We start from the raw sequence: 14,793 nt of genomic DNA on the forward strand, positions 1-14,793 counted from the left end.
GTGGCATATGGAATACACCATGAGGAGCTTGCCAGGCTCTGCCGTACAGGTGGGATACTCTCAGAAGCTTGCTGAGCTCTCTGAGAGGGATGAAGAAATCGAAACTGAGAGGGACGGAGGAATCGAATCTGGGTCAGCCATGTGCAAGGCAAACGCCCTACCCGCTGTACTATCATCCAGCCCGTCATAAAATATCAGTAACCCAAATCAGAGGGCAAAAATGAATATGCGAATATTTTTACTCTGAAAAATGCGTTGAGAAGAATTACTATGAGACAAAGGTAAAATTATTTCAACATGATAGTGAATTTTTAAATCATATCATTTTGTCTTTAATTATTTTGTTTATACTATCACAGTATGAGAAAGTTAGGCATAAAAATGTGAATGTGAACTTGGCAAAACATTTGTCATTTTTAATTTTAAGGATTCTTTGTCTTGCACAAGACTGTATAATTGAGCTCTTGTAATATACCAAAGTTCAATTTTGGAGCTAGTTTTCAGAGAAAACTAAGTAATTATTCTGTATGCTGCAAGAGCATAACATGATAGACACTAAATGAAACTCAAGAAAATAAAGCTATCCATGTAGTACCACTTGTATGTAAATTTCATAACTTCATCTTTTCTAACAGCTACATAGTACTCCATTGTGTAAATGTACCAAAGCTTCTTTAACCAGTCATCTGTTCTCGGGCACTCAGGTTTTTTCCAGATTTTGGCTATTGTAAAGAGTGCTGCAATGAACAAACAATTGCAGATGTCACTTCGACTATACATTTTTGCCTCTCTGGGATATATTCCCAGGAGTGCTATAGCTGGGTCAAATGGGAGATCGAATTCTAATTTTTTGAGAATCGTCCATACTGTTTTCCAAAAGGGTTGGACCAGCCTGCATTCCCACCAGCAGTGAAGGAGGGTCCCTTTCTCGCCACATCCGCGCCAGCACCTGTTGCTTTTGTTCTTGTGGATGTGGGCCAGTCTCTGTGGTGTGAAATGATATCTCATTGTTGTTTTGATCTGCATCTCTCTGATGATTAGTGATGTAGAGCATTTTCTCATGTGCCTTTTTGTCATTCGGATTTCTTCTTTGCGAAAGTTTCTGTTCATTTCCTCGTCCCATTTTTTTGATGGGGTTGGGTGATTTCTTCTTGTGTAGTTTAACCAGTACCTTGTATATCCTTGAAATCAACCCCTTGTCGGATGTGTATTTGGGTATCATGTTAAGCGAAATGAGTCAGAAAGAGCGGGATAGACACAGAAAGATTGCATTCATCTGGGGAACATAAAGCAACAAAACGGGAGGCTAACACCCAGGAAGGGCTCAGATTAGTACCAGGAATTTTGCTCCATGACTTGAAGGCCAGCCACATGTGCTAGGTGAGAAGGAAGCTCAGATAGAGAAGAGAGCACCAAATAAAGGGTGTTGTGAAGACCCTCCCAGGGTGGGAGAGACATGCTAAAAGTGGTCTATAGACCAAACATGACTGCCACTCAATGCCTCTCTGGCAAAACACAGTACCCAAAAGAAGAGAGAGAGAACAGGGAGGAATGCCCTGCCACAGCGGCAGGGTGGGACGGGGAGGGGGGGGGGGGATGGGGGTGGGAGGGATGCTAGGACCCGTGGTGGGGGAGGATGGGCACTGGTGGAGGGATGGGTACTTGATCATTGTATAACTGAAACCCAAGCACAAAAATTTATAAGTCTATAAGTGTACTTAATGGTGTGTCACCAATAAAAAAAAGTGATAAAAAAAATAAATAAATAAATGGACGGAAAAAAAAAAAAGAAAATAAAGCTAAATAAAAATCAAAAAGAAGCTGGACTTGTGGTAAAGAAGTGAAGTATCTCATTTTATGAAAATGTTTGATACTTGCTAAAGATAATATTTAGAGAACAAGAATTTCATGATAAAAGGAGAGCAGGAAATGAGAATCACCCAGGTAATCTACTCATTTTTGGGGGCCTTGCTCATTAGAGAATTCTGTCACCTTTCCCCAGACTTCTGATTATGGAAATTAGGCCTGAACTGTTATATTAGGAGACTGAGGTTCTTTTTTTTTTTTTTTGTTAAATCATCCATGATGGTGAATGTGCAAGAGTCTGCATATTTGATGAGCAAGTGCATACAGCAATGAATGAATGGATACATGAATATTGCAAAATACCAGTCTGATCTCTTGTAGGAGAAAATGGAGGAATTTGCCCTTAACCCTGGTTTGCAGATAAAGTTGAAGTCTAGTGAATCAAACATTCGTAATATCATGCCTGGGTTCTGTCTGATTGTAATTTGCATGCTGCTTCTAAGTTAGGTGCTTGAGCGCACAGGTGAAATCATTCAATCCAGGAAGGTACCATTTTTTAAAATTGCTGCTGTGGCTTTTAAATGACATCTCTGTAATCCCAAAGATTTCCTCTATAATTTTCTACCTTTGAACATGGCATATGATTCAGGATTGGCACAAGGCTTTCTAGTTCCCTTCACTCTCTGAAGCAGGTGCTTGTCATTTCCCTCTGGACGTCTCTGGGTGGCTGCACACTGATTGAGTTAAGCACTTGCTGAGATTGCTTTCCACCTTGTGAATTCGAAGAATTCAGAAGCGAAGCATGCAGGACTGGAAAGAAAAGTGAAAGACTAGATTGTGAAATAGATGGGGAACACTCAGGCTGTAGCTTTAGAAATGGATTGTTTCCCGTCTTGGGTTGATCATTCAGTACTCCTAGTTGATGTTTTCTTTAGTCCAAAATGTGAGTTGAGTTTCAGCATGGCCTTTTCTAACTTACTAGTGGCTTACAAGGAATGGGTCCAGGACAGTGGTGCCATATTGGAAAGACTTGGAACTAAGACATATCAACGTAAGTAAAAATCTGTGTGAAGTGTGTAATTAAATTTGCCATAGAGATATGTAGGTATCATGAATCCTAGGAATGACTATATTGATTTTGAACAAGTGAAGTAATTTTTAGTTGCAGTCTGGAAGATTGATACCATTTTTTGATATTGCATCTTTTCAGAACAGACTGCATTACCCTCCAACAAATAATATATATGAAAATCTCAGACTGGGTCATTATGATAAAATAAAGGCAAAATTTCAGAAAATATTTTTTCTAGTTGCCTTTAATTTAAAAAAATTGTCTTGAAATCATGCTTTATTTCAATTGCCATATTCTATTCATGTTTTCTCAAGGAGCCAATCAATGTTTTTTGTGTCAGTCATTATAAATATGTAAGTAAAATATAGTCACATAGCTATTCAAGAAAATACTGTGGAGGTTCCTAGAAAAATTAAAAATTGAACTACCATATGATCTTAAAATCCTACTTCTGAGCATGCATCTGAAGGAAATGAAGATAGGATATCAAATAAGTATCTACAGCTACAGTGTCTGTCTGTCATTGCAACATTATTCATTAAAGGTACTGAAACAACCTAAGTCATTTGTAAATAGATGAATGCATAAAGATGTGATATATGTGAATGTATGTTTATACACAATAGAATATTATTTGGGCTGGAGCGATAGCACAGCGGGTAGGGCGTTCGCCTTACAAGCGGCCAACATGGCCGACCCGAGTTCGATTCCTCCGCCCCTCTCGGAGAGCCCGGCAAGCTACCGAGAGTATTCGATATGCCAGACACAGTAACAACAAAGTCTCCAATGGAGAGGTTACTGGGCCCGCTCGAGCAAATCGACGATCAACGGGAGGGCCTTTACCTTTTACCTTTTAGAATATTATTTAAATATATTTTTATTTAAAAACATGATTTACAAAGTTATTGATAATTGAGTTTTAGTCATATACTACTTCAACACTAATCCCACCACCAGTTTACCACCTATCAGTATTCCCATATACTGTCCCCATCTCCAATCCCACCCTACCAATGATGTTGACAGGCACATTACAAAGCTCTGGTGTTCATAGCTTAGATCTCATTTTTTCAGTGTCATTGAGTATATGCTTTGGATGTATAGTTGTACCACTCTTCAACATCACCAGTAAACTGTGGACCCAACCGCTGTTCACCCATTGCTTCTCTTTCTCTTTTCCTTCTTTACCCCCTTAATTTCTTTCCTTCTCTGTCCTTCTCCTTTCTGAACTCTAGGGTCCTGGTTGATCTAGGATTCCTTCCCCCCCCCCACCTTTTACTATGTACATTTCCTCATTCAGTATTCTATATGCCACAGATAACTGAGATCATTCTGTGTTTGTTTTTCTTCTTCTGACTTACTTCTCTTCTAGTTCCAACCATGTTGCAGCAAATTGCATGATTTCGTGGGTCCCTGCAAATGCATAATATTCCATTGTGTATATATACCACATCTTCATAACCCATTCATCTTGGCTCATAGTAGAATATTATTTAGCTATAGAAAGAAGAATTGAGGACCAGAAGATAGTTTGGTGTCCTAGAGCACATTCTTTGCATGCATGAAGGAGCAAAGAAAATAAAAAAAAAATTAAAATAAATTTTTTTAAAAAGAAAGAAAATTAAAAAAAAAAAGATAATGAAGAAGGAATTCCTGTGATATGAGGAGCCCTTAGAAGCATTATGCTAAACAAAGTAAGCTAGATAGAGAAATACAACATTTGTATACCACTTTTTTTTTTTAAATACCTGGGCATCCTCATCAGTGTTTGAGGACTGGGGCACTTCAGGGTACAGGTCAGATAGGTGCTCCAGCTAATTTCGCTGGAGGGCACTACATTGACCCGTTGGCCTAGCACATACAGGGCATGTATGTGATCCATCTTTTTTTTAAGTTATCTGTATTTAGCACTTTTAAACAAAATAATTAAAAAAAACTCAAACTTACAGGAGAAAAGGGTAAAAACATGGTTGCCAGGGTCTGGGGAATGATTCCCCAGAAAAGCTTCCTAATCTGTGGTATCTTATTATAGCAGTCCTAGGAAATTAATCTAGAATTCAATAATATGGTTGACTGTTTCTAAACCTATACCTTTTTCTGCACCTCCTATAAAAGAAAGTCTGAAAATATAGCCTCCCCACAGATCTGTATCTATATTCCTATATCTATACGTGTATCTCTCAGTATCTACTTTGTGCACCAGGAGACAGGAGAGTATGCATGTGTAAATCCATTATTTATAAAGTCTCAAAATTAAAGTATAGAAACACTGGGAGAAGAAGTTGCTAGTTTAATCAGTTGATTACTCTTTTCTGATTGTAATCATGTCAGCTCCAACTTGGCTGCTTTCTCAAGTGTAAATTGTCATTACTTGGACACTTCAGGGGGCATATTTCCTTGAATCTCTCCACAGGTACTTTTGCTGTTTGCCCCTCACCAATGGCCAACAAGAAGGTTTCTTTTGACTTGGAAAATGGTGTGGTGGCTGGCATTTGCTTATGTAGAAGAAAGCAAAGTCTTGGGATTAGCTTCCAGACAACTTCAGTGTGAATGCTGGTTTTAAGGGTGGGTGGGATGAGGAAGACTGGGTAGGAAATTTTTCAGTTCACTGAAATAAGGGACAAATAAGTTACCAGTACTGTCTTTTTGAAGACATGGGATTAACAAACAAGTTTAATCAGCTTGAATATTTGTTTAAATAATAGGAAATTCTCAGGCCATTTTACCTGATCTGTAATGATGACTGCCCTCTTGGTGTGAATGTCTCCTTTTGGTTTCCACCAGTGACAGCCTTGGCTGTTTGAGATGGTAAGCTTCTCCAGGGCCAATGACTCTAGCTATTAATGTTGAATGTACGATGTTTAATGAGCTGCCAAATTCAAAGAAGGGCCCAATTATTTAAAATAGTACTAATGACATGTTTTGGTAGGGAAGTTCTTGGAATGAGTGCCAAGGACTTTACAACTCTCACTTTGTGTAAAATGGAATTGGTAATACCATTTTAATAATTCCATTTTCCAATTTGTTGTTTCCTCCTACTGATATTTCACCCTTGTTATGAATTTAAGTTTATTTATGATGCTGTCAGAAGGGACTAATGAAAACCAAGCAGCATCCAGCAGGGAATAATTTGGAATCATGGCTGCTCTAATTTTACAGGTCCTTTCTGTATCCTTTTACCATGAAATGCAATGAAGTGCAAATTGATGGAGTGGAATGTCAGAGGTCCTAGACAGAAGCCAAGGACAGGCAGCGATTGTTTCTGGAAAGGACTCTTCATGTAAACTCTTTAGATCCTTTCAGTATTTGACTTCAAAACAATTTTGTGAAGATTGCTTGCAATATTTTTGGGAAGCACTGTAATAGTTGCTATTGAGAAAATTTATTTTCACATGTACCAATGTTGGGAGCCATAGTTACAGGATAAATTACTAGCTCTAGATCTTTCTTTTTTTTTTTGTTATTGGCCTAGATTTTCTTACATTACAGTTTCTTACATTCCTCTCATCTTCAGATTTTACGTACCAGACTGAATGTTCCTTAGTTGCTATTTTTGACAAGCAGACTTCATCCTGGGAAAGCGGTGACTGCCAGAACAGTGGAAATGGACTCTCTGGGCTGGGCATTATCTAGGCTTAATTTCATCCCTCCTCACTCTCCCCTACAGTCAGGAGTAGAGCCAGTGATGAATATATATGTGTCACACACCTGTGACTAAGAGATCCTCCATCAAGGAATGGCAGAGTATCAGTTACTTGAAATGGATGACTCCTGGCAGCTGTTGCCTGTGACCAACCAGGCTTTCTACCCCACGCCGACAGCTGCACATCACATCCTGCCATCACACCTAGGCCCAGTGCCATCAGCACAGGGGCAGAGTCTGCTGATCCACACATTGCTTCATGCATTGTAATGCACCCCAAGAAAGTTTATAAAAGGCCTCTCTGAGTGTAAGGAGATGAGCTCACAATGATTTTACAGCTTTTTACTGTTAATGGGTATGAACAATCTGTGATTTTTACTCGCTCAGTTATATGGAGCTTCTTACCTGATTTATTTTTAATCTTCACAACAACCTTTTATGTCAGAGGCCAGGAAGTTTCTGTAACAGATAAGGTATAAATGATTTGTCTTTGTTTAGTCAGTTTCTCCCCAAATGGTTTTATATAGTATTACATAGATGGGTATATATTGTCCCCTGTCCCCTTTTATTATAAAAGTAGATAGGCAGCAAATAAAGGGTATTGGGAGGTTCCTCCCAGGATGGGAGATGCGTGATGAGAGTAGACTATAGACCGAACATGACTGCCACTCAGTGTTTCTTTTGCAAACCACAGCACTCAAAAGGAGAGAGATAACAAAAGGGAATGCCCTGCCATAGAGGTAGGGTGGGATGGGGAGGATGGGGGGTGGGAGGGATACTGGGATCTGTGGTGGTGGAGAATGGGCACTGGTGGAGGGATGGGTATTCGATCATTGTAAAACTGAAACCCACTCACAAAAATTTGTAAGTCTACAACTGTACCTCATGGTGTTTCACTAATAAAAATTTAAAAAATATATATATTCCTGCAGAAAAAAAAAGTAGATAAGCAACCAGATTTTGTCCATGTGTCGTAGTTTGCTGACTGCAGCTTTATGTTGTGATATCAGTATTGTAGATGAAATTTTTGAGGACTGAAGTAACTGCACAAAAATCAAACAGCTTTTAAGGACTTGGAATTCTTTCTCAAGGAGTCTGACCCATAACCCTTAAACTTAACTCCTGTGAACTACTAAGATTATGCTTCTGTGAGAAATCAGGGGCTGGAATTTTAGTTTCTACATATTGTGAGTTGCAGATCATGACCCATACTGTATGAGAGACTTATTTTTCCTAGAAACACAGTGTAATGAAGATTCTTAAAGATTCTCCTTATGTTATATAGATAGTCTCATCTACGGCACATTTGGGTGATGTTTCTGCATGTTTGAACAGCTGAATAAAACCTTAAGGATTCTCAAAATGAGGGCAAGTGGGTTAATACAGCAGAAGTAAGGTGTTTGCTTGGACGTGGCCAACTCTGGCTCAATCCCTGATACTTGAGCACTGACAACAATGATCTCTGAACACACAGCCAGGCATAAGTCTTGAGAACGACTGGATGTGGCTCAAATATCCACCTCCCCCCAAAAAAAGATTCTCCTAATGACCTAATGTTGTAGACATTTTTATCAGTAGGATTATAAAAACCAAATTATGCTAATTAAAAGGTAATTGCTTTAAAATTGCTTCTACATTCGTGGGCCATGTATTACATAAAGTAAGATAAAGTTGGCATATCACCAAGAAAGATCTTCATTTTCACAAAAACAAATCATGCAGAAGAGTTTCTTCCATGTTTAGTGTAAAAATCCTTAAATGGTGATTCCGGACAGTTTTTATGTCCCAGGGTGGAGAGCCCCTTTTGTGTTTTATTTCCATGGCAACAACCAAGTTTCAGCTTGAGAACAAGGAACCTACAAGATAACCATCTAGCTGACATTGTTGTGCATCCCCTTGGGGGATTTGCAGTGCTTCACAGTGCTAAGATAGCACCTCATGTAGGCTTGCTGTGCTTTGTACAGAAAAATCTTATTAAAAGAATGATGGTTCTCAGAGTAGGGGAAAATAGGGAACGCTCAGGTTTCTACAGCAGTCCAGCATACATAAAATACTTTGCATGGCCAAACTTCAAAGACCTTTCTGTGATTCCATGAAGAACTCCAGAACCCACAGTTCCTGACCTCAGGGTGAATCGAAATTCTAGGATCTGTGCAGCTGGCAAAATGGAGGCTTCATGTGACCAAACATTGTTGCTGGTATTTTGTTTGAGGGGAGCTCAAAATGGAGCCACTCCCTGGTGGGAAAATCAGAGAGGGGAAGCTTTTTTGGAGGTAACCTTACTCTTGGAAATCTCCAGTCTTTGAATTCATTACTAAGAAATCTAACAAAAGGGTCAAAATTCAGCTAGTGGAAAAGTTGACTGCTGTGTTCCTGTGATGTGGCTACTGTGAGTTAATTAGTGTATCAAATTATAAAGGGTATGATTGATACATGTGGAATACTTTTTCTGTTGAATCACTTTCTAGAACAGACAGTGTCTATTTTCTTCTTCTTTTTTATTTTATTGTTGTAGACTTACAAATTTTTGTTCTTGGGTTTCAATTATACAATGATGAAATACCCATCCCTCCAGACAGTGTCTCTTTTTGGGAGGGGGTTTTCCTGTACCCAGTGGCTCTCAGGGCTTGCTCTTATGCTTGTATTGAAAGGTCACTCCTGGTGGTGCTCAGGGTACTTTTATATACAGTTCCTTGGGGTTCATGTATAGTGCAGGTATTGAACTGAGGTCAACTGCATGCAAGAAACGCCTGCACTATCTCTCTAACCCTAGAAAACATAGTGTAACAGTTCATTTAATGATGAGTAATGTAGCTCAGATTAAAAAAAGTAAAGGTACTGTGAACAACTTTTTGCTTTTTTGTTTGTTTTTGGGACATACCCAGCAGTGCTCAGCGTTTACTCCTGGTTCTGTGCTCAGGATTCACTCCTGATGAGCTTGGGGGACCATATGGCTGGGAGTTGGGTGGGAAAGATTGAATTTGGGTGAGCTGTATGTAAGACAAGTACCCCACCCACTCTATTGTTACTCCAGCCCCCAACTTTTTGCTTTTCATTGCATTTTTCTAACTTAATTCAAGTGTAATTTGTATGTCATAAAATTTACTTATGGTATGCTTATGTAGTATATACCAACAATTTTTTGCTTTTGTTGCTTTCATTTTTGGGTCTCACCTGGTAATGCTTAAGGGTTACTTACACCTAACTCTGAGTTCAAGAATTACTCTTGCTGGTGCTTGGGAGACCATATGGGATGCTGAGGACTGAACCCAGGTCAGCCACATGCAAGGCAGGCATCCTACTCACTGTACTATCTCTCCAGCCTTATACTTTAATGATTTTTAAGTAGCTTTATAAATTGTACAACTGAGGTCAGCAGATTTCTAGTAAATGAGGTTGTGTAACCTTAAAATGTTTTGTTTTCCAAACAATTGATTTTTGATTTATTGTCAGCAAATGTTTGGCTTGTGTACCAATTTTATCATGGTCATGGTCCTCCCGTTGTTCATCGATTTGCTTGAGCGGACCCAGTAACGTCTCCATTGTGAGACTTGTTGTTACTGTGTTTGGCATATTGGATATGTCATGGGTAGCTTGCCAGGCTCTGCCGTGTGAGCAAGATACTCTTGGTAGCTTGCCGGGCTCTCCGAGAGGGGCAGAGGAATCGAACTCGGGTCGGCCATGTTGACTGCTTGTAAGGCAAACGCCTATCATGTAAAAATTTCATGGATCAAAAGGGGTCACAATTGGAAAAAGATAAAGAAAGCCTGCTCTGGAGTATATATGAAACTTCTGATTAGGGTAAGATGTAGCATTCTAGCATTGTTCCCTGTTGTTCATCGATTTGCTCAAGCAGGCACCAGTAACGTCTCCATTGTGAGACTTGTAGTTACTGTTTTTGGCATATCGAATATGCCATGGGGAGCTTGCCAGACTTTGCTGTGTGGGTAGGATACTCCCGGTAGTTTGCTGGGCTCTCCGAGAGGGACGGAGGAATTGAACCCGGGTTGGCCATGTGCAAAGCAAATGCCCTACCCACTGTGCTATCATTCTAGCCCATCAAGGAGAAGATGATGCTCTCATAATTGGGCTACATTGTATATTTATTAAAGATGAAGGATTTTTATAGAGGTGATCAAGGCATCAAGTCAGTTGACTTGTGTTAATGTCAAATAGGATTATCCTAGCTGGCTGAGCTCAATCAGGTATAAGCCCTTCAAGAGACTGCAGCTATGTGGCAGTTGCTTATACAGAAGAGTGTCTTATATTCCTTCAAGCACAAGAAGATGAGATGCTTTTTTTTGGGGGCGGGGAGGTCATTAGCCACACTGGGAGTGCTCAGTGGCTATTTCAGGCTCTGTGCGTGGGTACCATATGTGGTTCAGGGATTCACACTGAGGTAAGCTTCCTGAAAGACAATCACCTTATTTCCTGTGCTATCTCTTTTGCCCACGGAGCTGTGTTTTGCTAAAAACTATAGTGGACATGGAAAAGGATGGTGCTGAGTAGCAGGTGGGAAAGCAGCCCAGCCAATACCTTGATATAGTCAGGTCTGCCATGCCTAGATTCTGGCTTGAGAGAAACTATAAATTACAAATGTCATTTTGCATAACATAGGAATATAATGCAGCAACTATCATCACAGTCTAATTTTGAACATTCTATCACACCTCAGTATTTCCCTTTATAGTCATGCTGATTCCTACCTGAAGACAGCCACTGATCTTGCTCTCTTCTCTATAAAGTTGCTTCTCTGGACGTTATTGTTATTTGGGGGCTGGGTGTGTGGGGGCCTTCCCAAAGAGTCCTCACCCTTTCTTGTGATTCTTGGTCAAACAGGCTAGGGATGCAATGTGAGGACCCAAGGACTTGGCACCAAGGTATTATGGTGCCAAGGATTACCCGGGACATTCTGATGGTGCTTGGGAGGCCTCCTGGGCCACAACTGGAAGTGCTCAAGAGCCTCCAGCACTGTTCCCAGTGATTTTTGGAGGACGGTGTGGTGCAAGAATGTGTTTTTTTTTTTGCTTGTTTGTTTTTGTTTTTGCTTTTTGGGTCACATCCAGCGATGCTCAGGGATTACTCCTGGCTCTATGCTCAGGAATTACTCCTGGCGGTGCTTGGGGGACCATATGGGATGCTGGGGATTGAACCTGGGTCAGCTGTGTGCAAGGCAAGCACCCTACCCGTTGTACTATTGCTCCACCCCCGGGATGTGTTTCAATCTCTGGATTATCTTTTTGGACCCTATTAGCCCCTACAGATGTTTATTATTATAATTTTTGTTATTTAACCCCAGGATTTAAAACCCATAATGGACAGCATTTTTTTTCACTATCACTGAAGGTGTTTAATATTGGACTATTGTGAATGGAAGAATATAACCTAGAGAACAAGACTATCCAGAAAGTGATAGTCTTGTCATCAGGATTGACTCTATGACCCCAAGCATTGTGGCCTTACTCCTGGCTGTGCTTGGGAGACCATATGCTGTATTGAAGATTGAACTGGAGTTGACCATATGAAGGCAAGCACCTTACCCCTTTACTATCTCCCTGGCCCCTACAGATGTTTATTATTATAATTATTGTTATTTAACCCCCAGATTTAAAACCCATAATGGACAGATTATGGGCATTTTTTTCACTATATGTTTAATGGAATGAATTAAATTTGTTAACAAGCGTAACTGAAGAATAGTTGGTGTTAAATTCCTTCCTAGACGGTCACTCCTAGGCCTTGAAAATAACAAAATATCAGCATCCCACATTTCTAGTGACAATCCCTGATTTGTCCTTTTGTTTGTTAATTCAAGAGGAAAAAACACTGAAGTATATGTTTTATCGTTCTGAGTAGAATTAATGATAGAAACTTTTTTTCCACTCAGAAGTAAGATTTGAACAGTTAAATGCATAGTATCCCTGGTTTCTCTATTAAAGTATTACATTTTGTAATGTCCACAGTTGTGGTCTGAGAGAACACTTTTATTTTCCCTTCATTGTGTACACTGAATGCTTGAACTATGTTAACATATTTATACAGATTCGTTCATCATCATTTTGATAACTTTATGAATCCCTACATTTATCTAACCACCTACCTAATGTTGGTGCAAAGATGTTATTGTTTGTATACTTACTGTTCGGTGGAAAGTGATAGTTTTGTTATATTAGTTCTTTGAAGCATTTGGCATAACTAAAGAATTCTAAAATTATTTGAAGATTTGGTGGAATAGTAAGTAAATGCATTACTAATAATTGATTATGAATGTCATTAATCTTGTCTTCATTTCTGTTCTTTCTTTTAAAGACAAACATTTTAGGCCTGGAGAGATAATAGAGTGGCTAGGGCGATTGCTTTGCATGTGGTTCACCCAAATTCAGTCCCTGAAACCCCATTTAGTTCCCTGAGTCCTGCCAGAAGTGATCCTTGAGTGCAGAGCCAGAGTAAGCCCTGAGCATGAATGAGGATAGCCCTAAAATAAACACAAAAAACAAAAAGAGAAAAAGAGAAAAATCCAAAACTATTTTAAGTTAGTTTTAGGTTTATAGTAAAATTGGGAGGGAACTATAAGGACTTCTCACATGTCCTCTTCCCCTACATGTTCATAGTCTTTTTTAGTTCTTTATTTCTCGCCCTCCTACTTTGTAAACATCCTGGTTTACAAAGTTGTTCATGATGATTTGTTACAGGCATTCAATATTCCAACCCCAATCCCACCACCACTGGCAGATTAGGTTCTCTGTGGCGCTCAGTCTTGAGGTGGTGGGTGTCTGGCCAGAGGCATGGGGTGTTGAAACAGCTGCCGGGACTTAGTTATGGTGGTAGCTGACCCTGATTGCCAGGGAGGTTTCAGCCAGGAGTACGTTTCTGACAAATTTTTGTGCATAACCTTCTTTATCATTCATATAATTCACCAGAATACTCGTCGATTTGATCGAGCGGGCCCAGTAACGTCTCCATTGGAGACTTTGTTGTTACTGTGTCTGGCATATCGAATACTCTCGGTAGCTTGCCAGGCTCTCCGAAAGGGGTGGATACTACCTTTAAAAAAATTGGAATGCTCCACAAATTTGCACAGAGGCCCTGCCAGTCTTCTCTATAATATTCCAGTTTTAGTATATGTGCTCCTGATGTGAGCACAGAATGATACCTTTCTGGTTTTGGACCATATCTGATAGTGCTTAGGATCTATTTCTTGCTCTGTGCTCGAAGGTCATTTCTGGTGGTGCTCAGGAAACCATATGTGGTTTAAGGGATCAGGCCAAGGTCAGCTATATGCAATGCAAATGTCTCACCTTCTGTCTTACCTTCTTACTTTCTCTCTGGCCCAGCCCAATATTTTTGTTTCTTTAAACCAAATATGAACCTACAATGATACATCATAATCACCCAAAGTTTATTGTTTACCTTAGGGTTCGCTTTTGGTGTTGCACAGTCTATGACTTAGAAAGTGTATTTTGCTTGATGTATAAGTATCATTATAACACCATAAAGAGCATTTTCATTCTCCTAAAAGTTCTCTGTGCTCTTATCTATTCACCCTTTCTTTGCCCCAGGCAACTGCTGATCTTTTTATTCCCTCTGTAGTTGTGCCTTTCCCAGAATGTCATAGAGTTGGAATGATACAGTATATAACCTTTTCTGTTTGACTCCTTACAGTTACAAATATGCATTTAACATTTCTCTGTTATTTTTAAAGCTTGATAGTTCATTTTAGTTTAGTGTCGAATAATATTTCATTGTTTAGATGTGCCTAATTATAATTTTCCATTTACCTAGGGAAAGACATCTTGTTCCTCCTTCCCCAGGTTTTGACAATATGCAGTTCCTATAAATATTTGTTTAAATTTGTGTGAATTATAAGTTTTCAGCTCTATTCGGTAAATATCAAGGAGTACACGTGCTAATTTTATTGCAAAAGTGTGTTTATAATCATTTTTGTTAGAACGTAGAAAAGCTGACTTAGTATCTCTGAGACAGAGAATTCTCATTGGGACAGTAAATGTTATGGAATAATACCTATAAAACAAATCTATTGGCTGATACCAGAGGCTTTTGATTAGAATCCCAAACCACTTTCCTGTCTGAGAGTACCTCCTCTTTCTTACCTGTTCCCTTCCTTCCCTTCTAACTGTGTGCTGAAACAGCAGGCAACCTCAGGCCTTTTTCAAACCTGTCAGCTTGGGAAAGAAAGTGCCAGGATTAGTGTTAAGTAGTTCAGCTCACTATAACTGAGTTACTGTTGTGTGATATCGTCATTTACAAGGAA

General features: G+C 39.5%; 1 protein-coding gene and 1 pseudogene across 32 annotated transcripts in view; one reads left to right on the forward strand and one right to left on the reverse strand.

Annotated features, from left to right (window-relative positions):
* The window catches only part of NRCAM (neuronal cell adhesion molecule), a 317,718-nt gene that overhangs the window by 12,282 nt on the left and 290,643 nt on the right, over positions 1-14,793 (forward strand). The window lies entirely within an intron of this gene.
* On the reverse strand, positions 13,571-13,664 carry LOC130027865 (uncharacterized; annotated as a pseudogene).

Source organism: Sorex fumeus, unplaced genomic scaffold, assembly GCF_029834395.1.
Source record: "Sorex fumeus unplaced genomic scaffold, SorFum_2.1 ptg000037l, whole genome shotgun sequence".
Lineage (NCBI taxonomy): Eukaryota > Metazoa > Chordata > Mammalia > Eulipotyphla > Soricidae > Sorex > Sorex fumeus.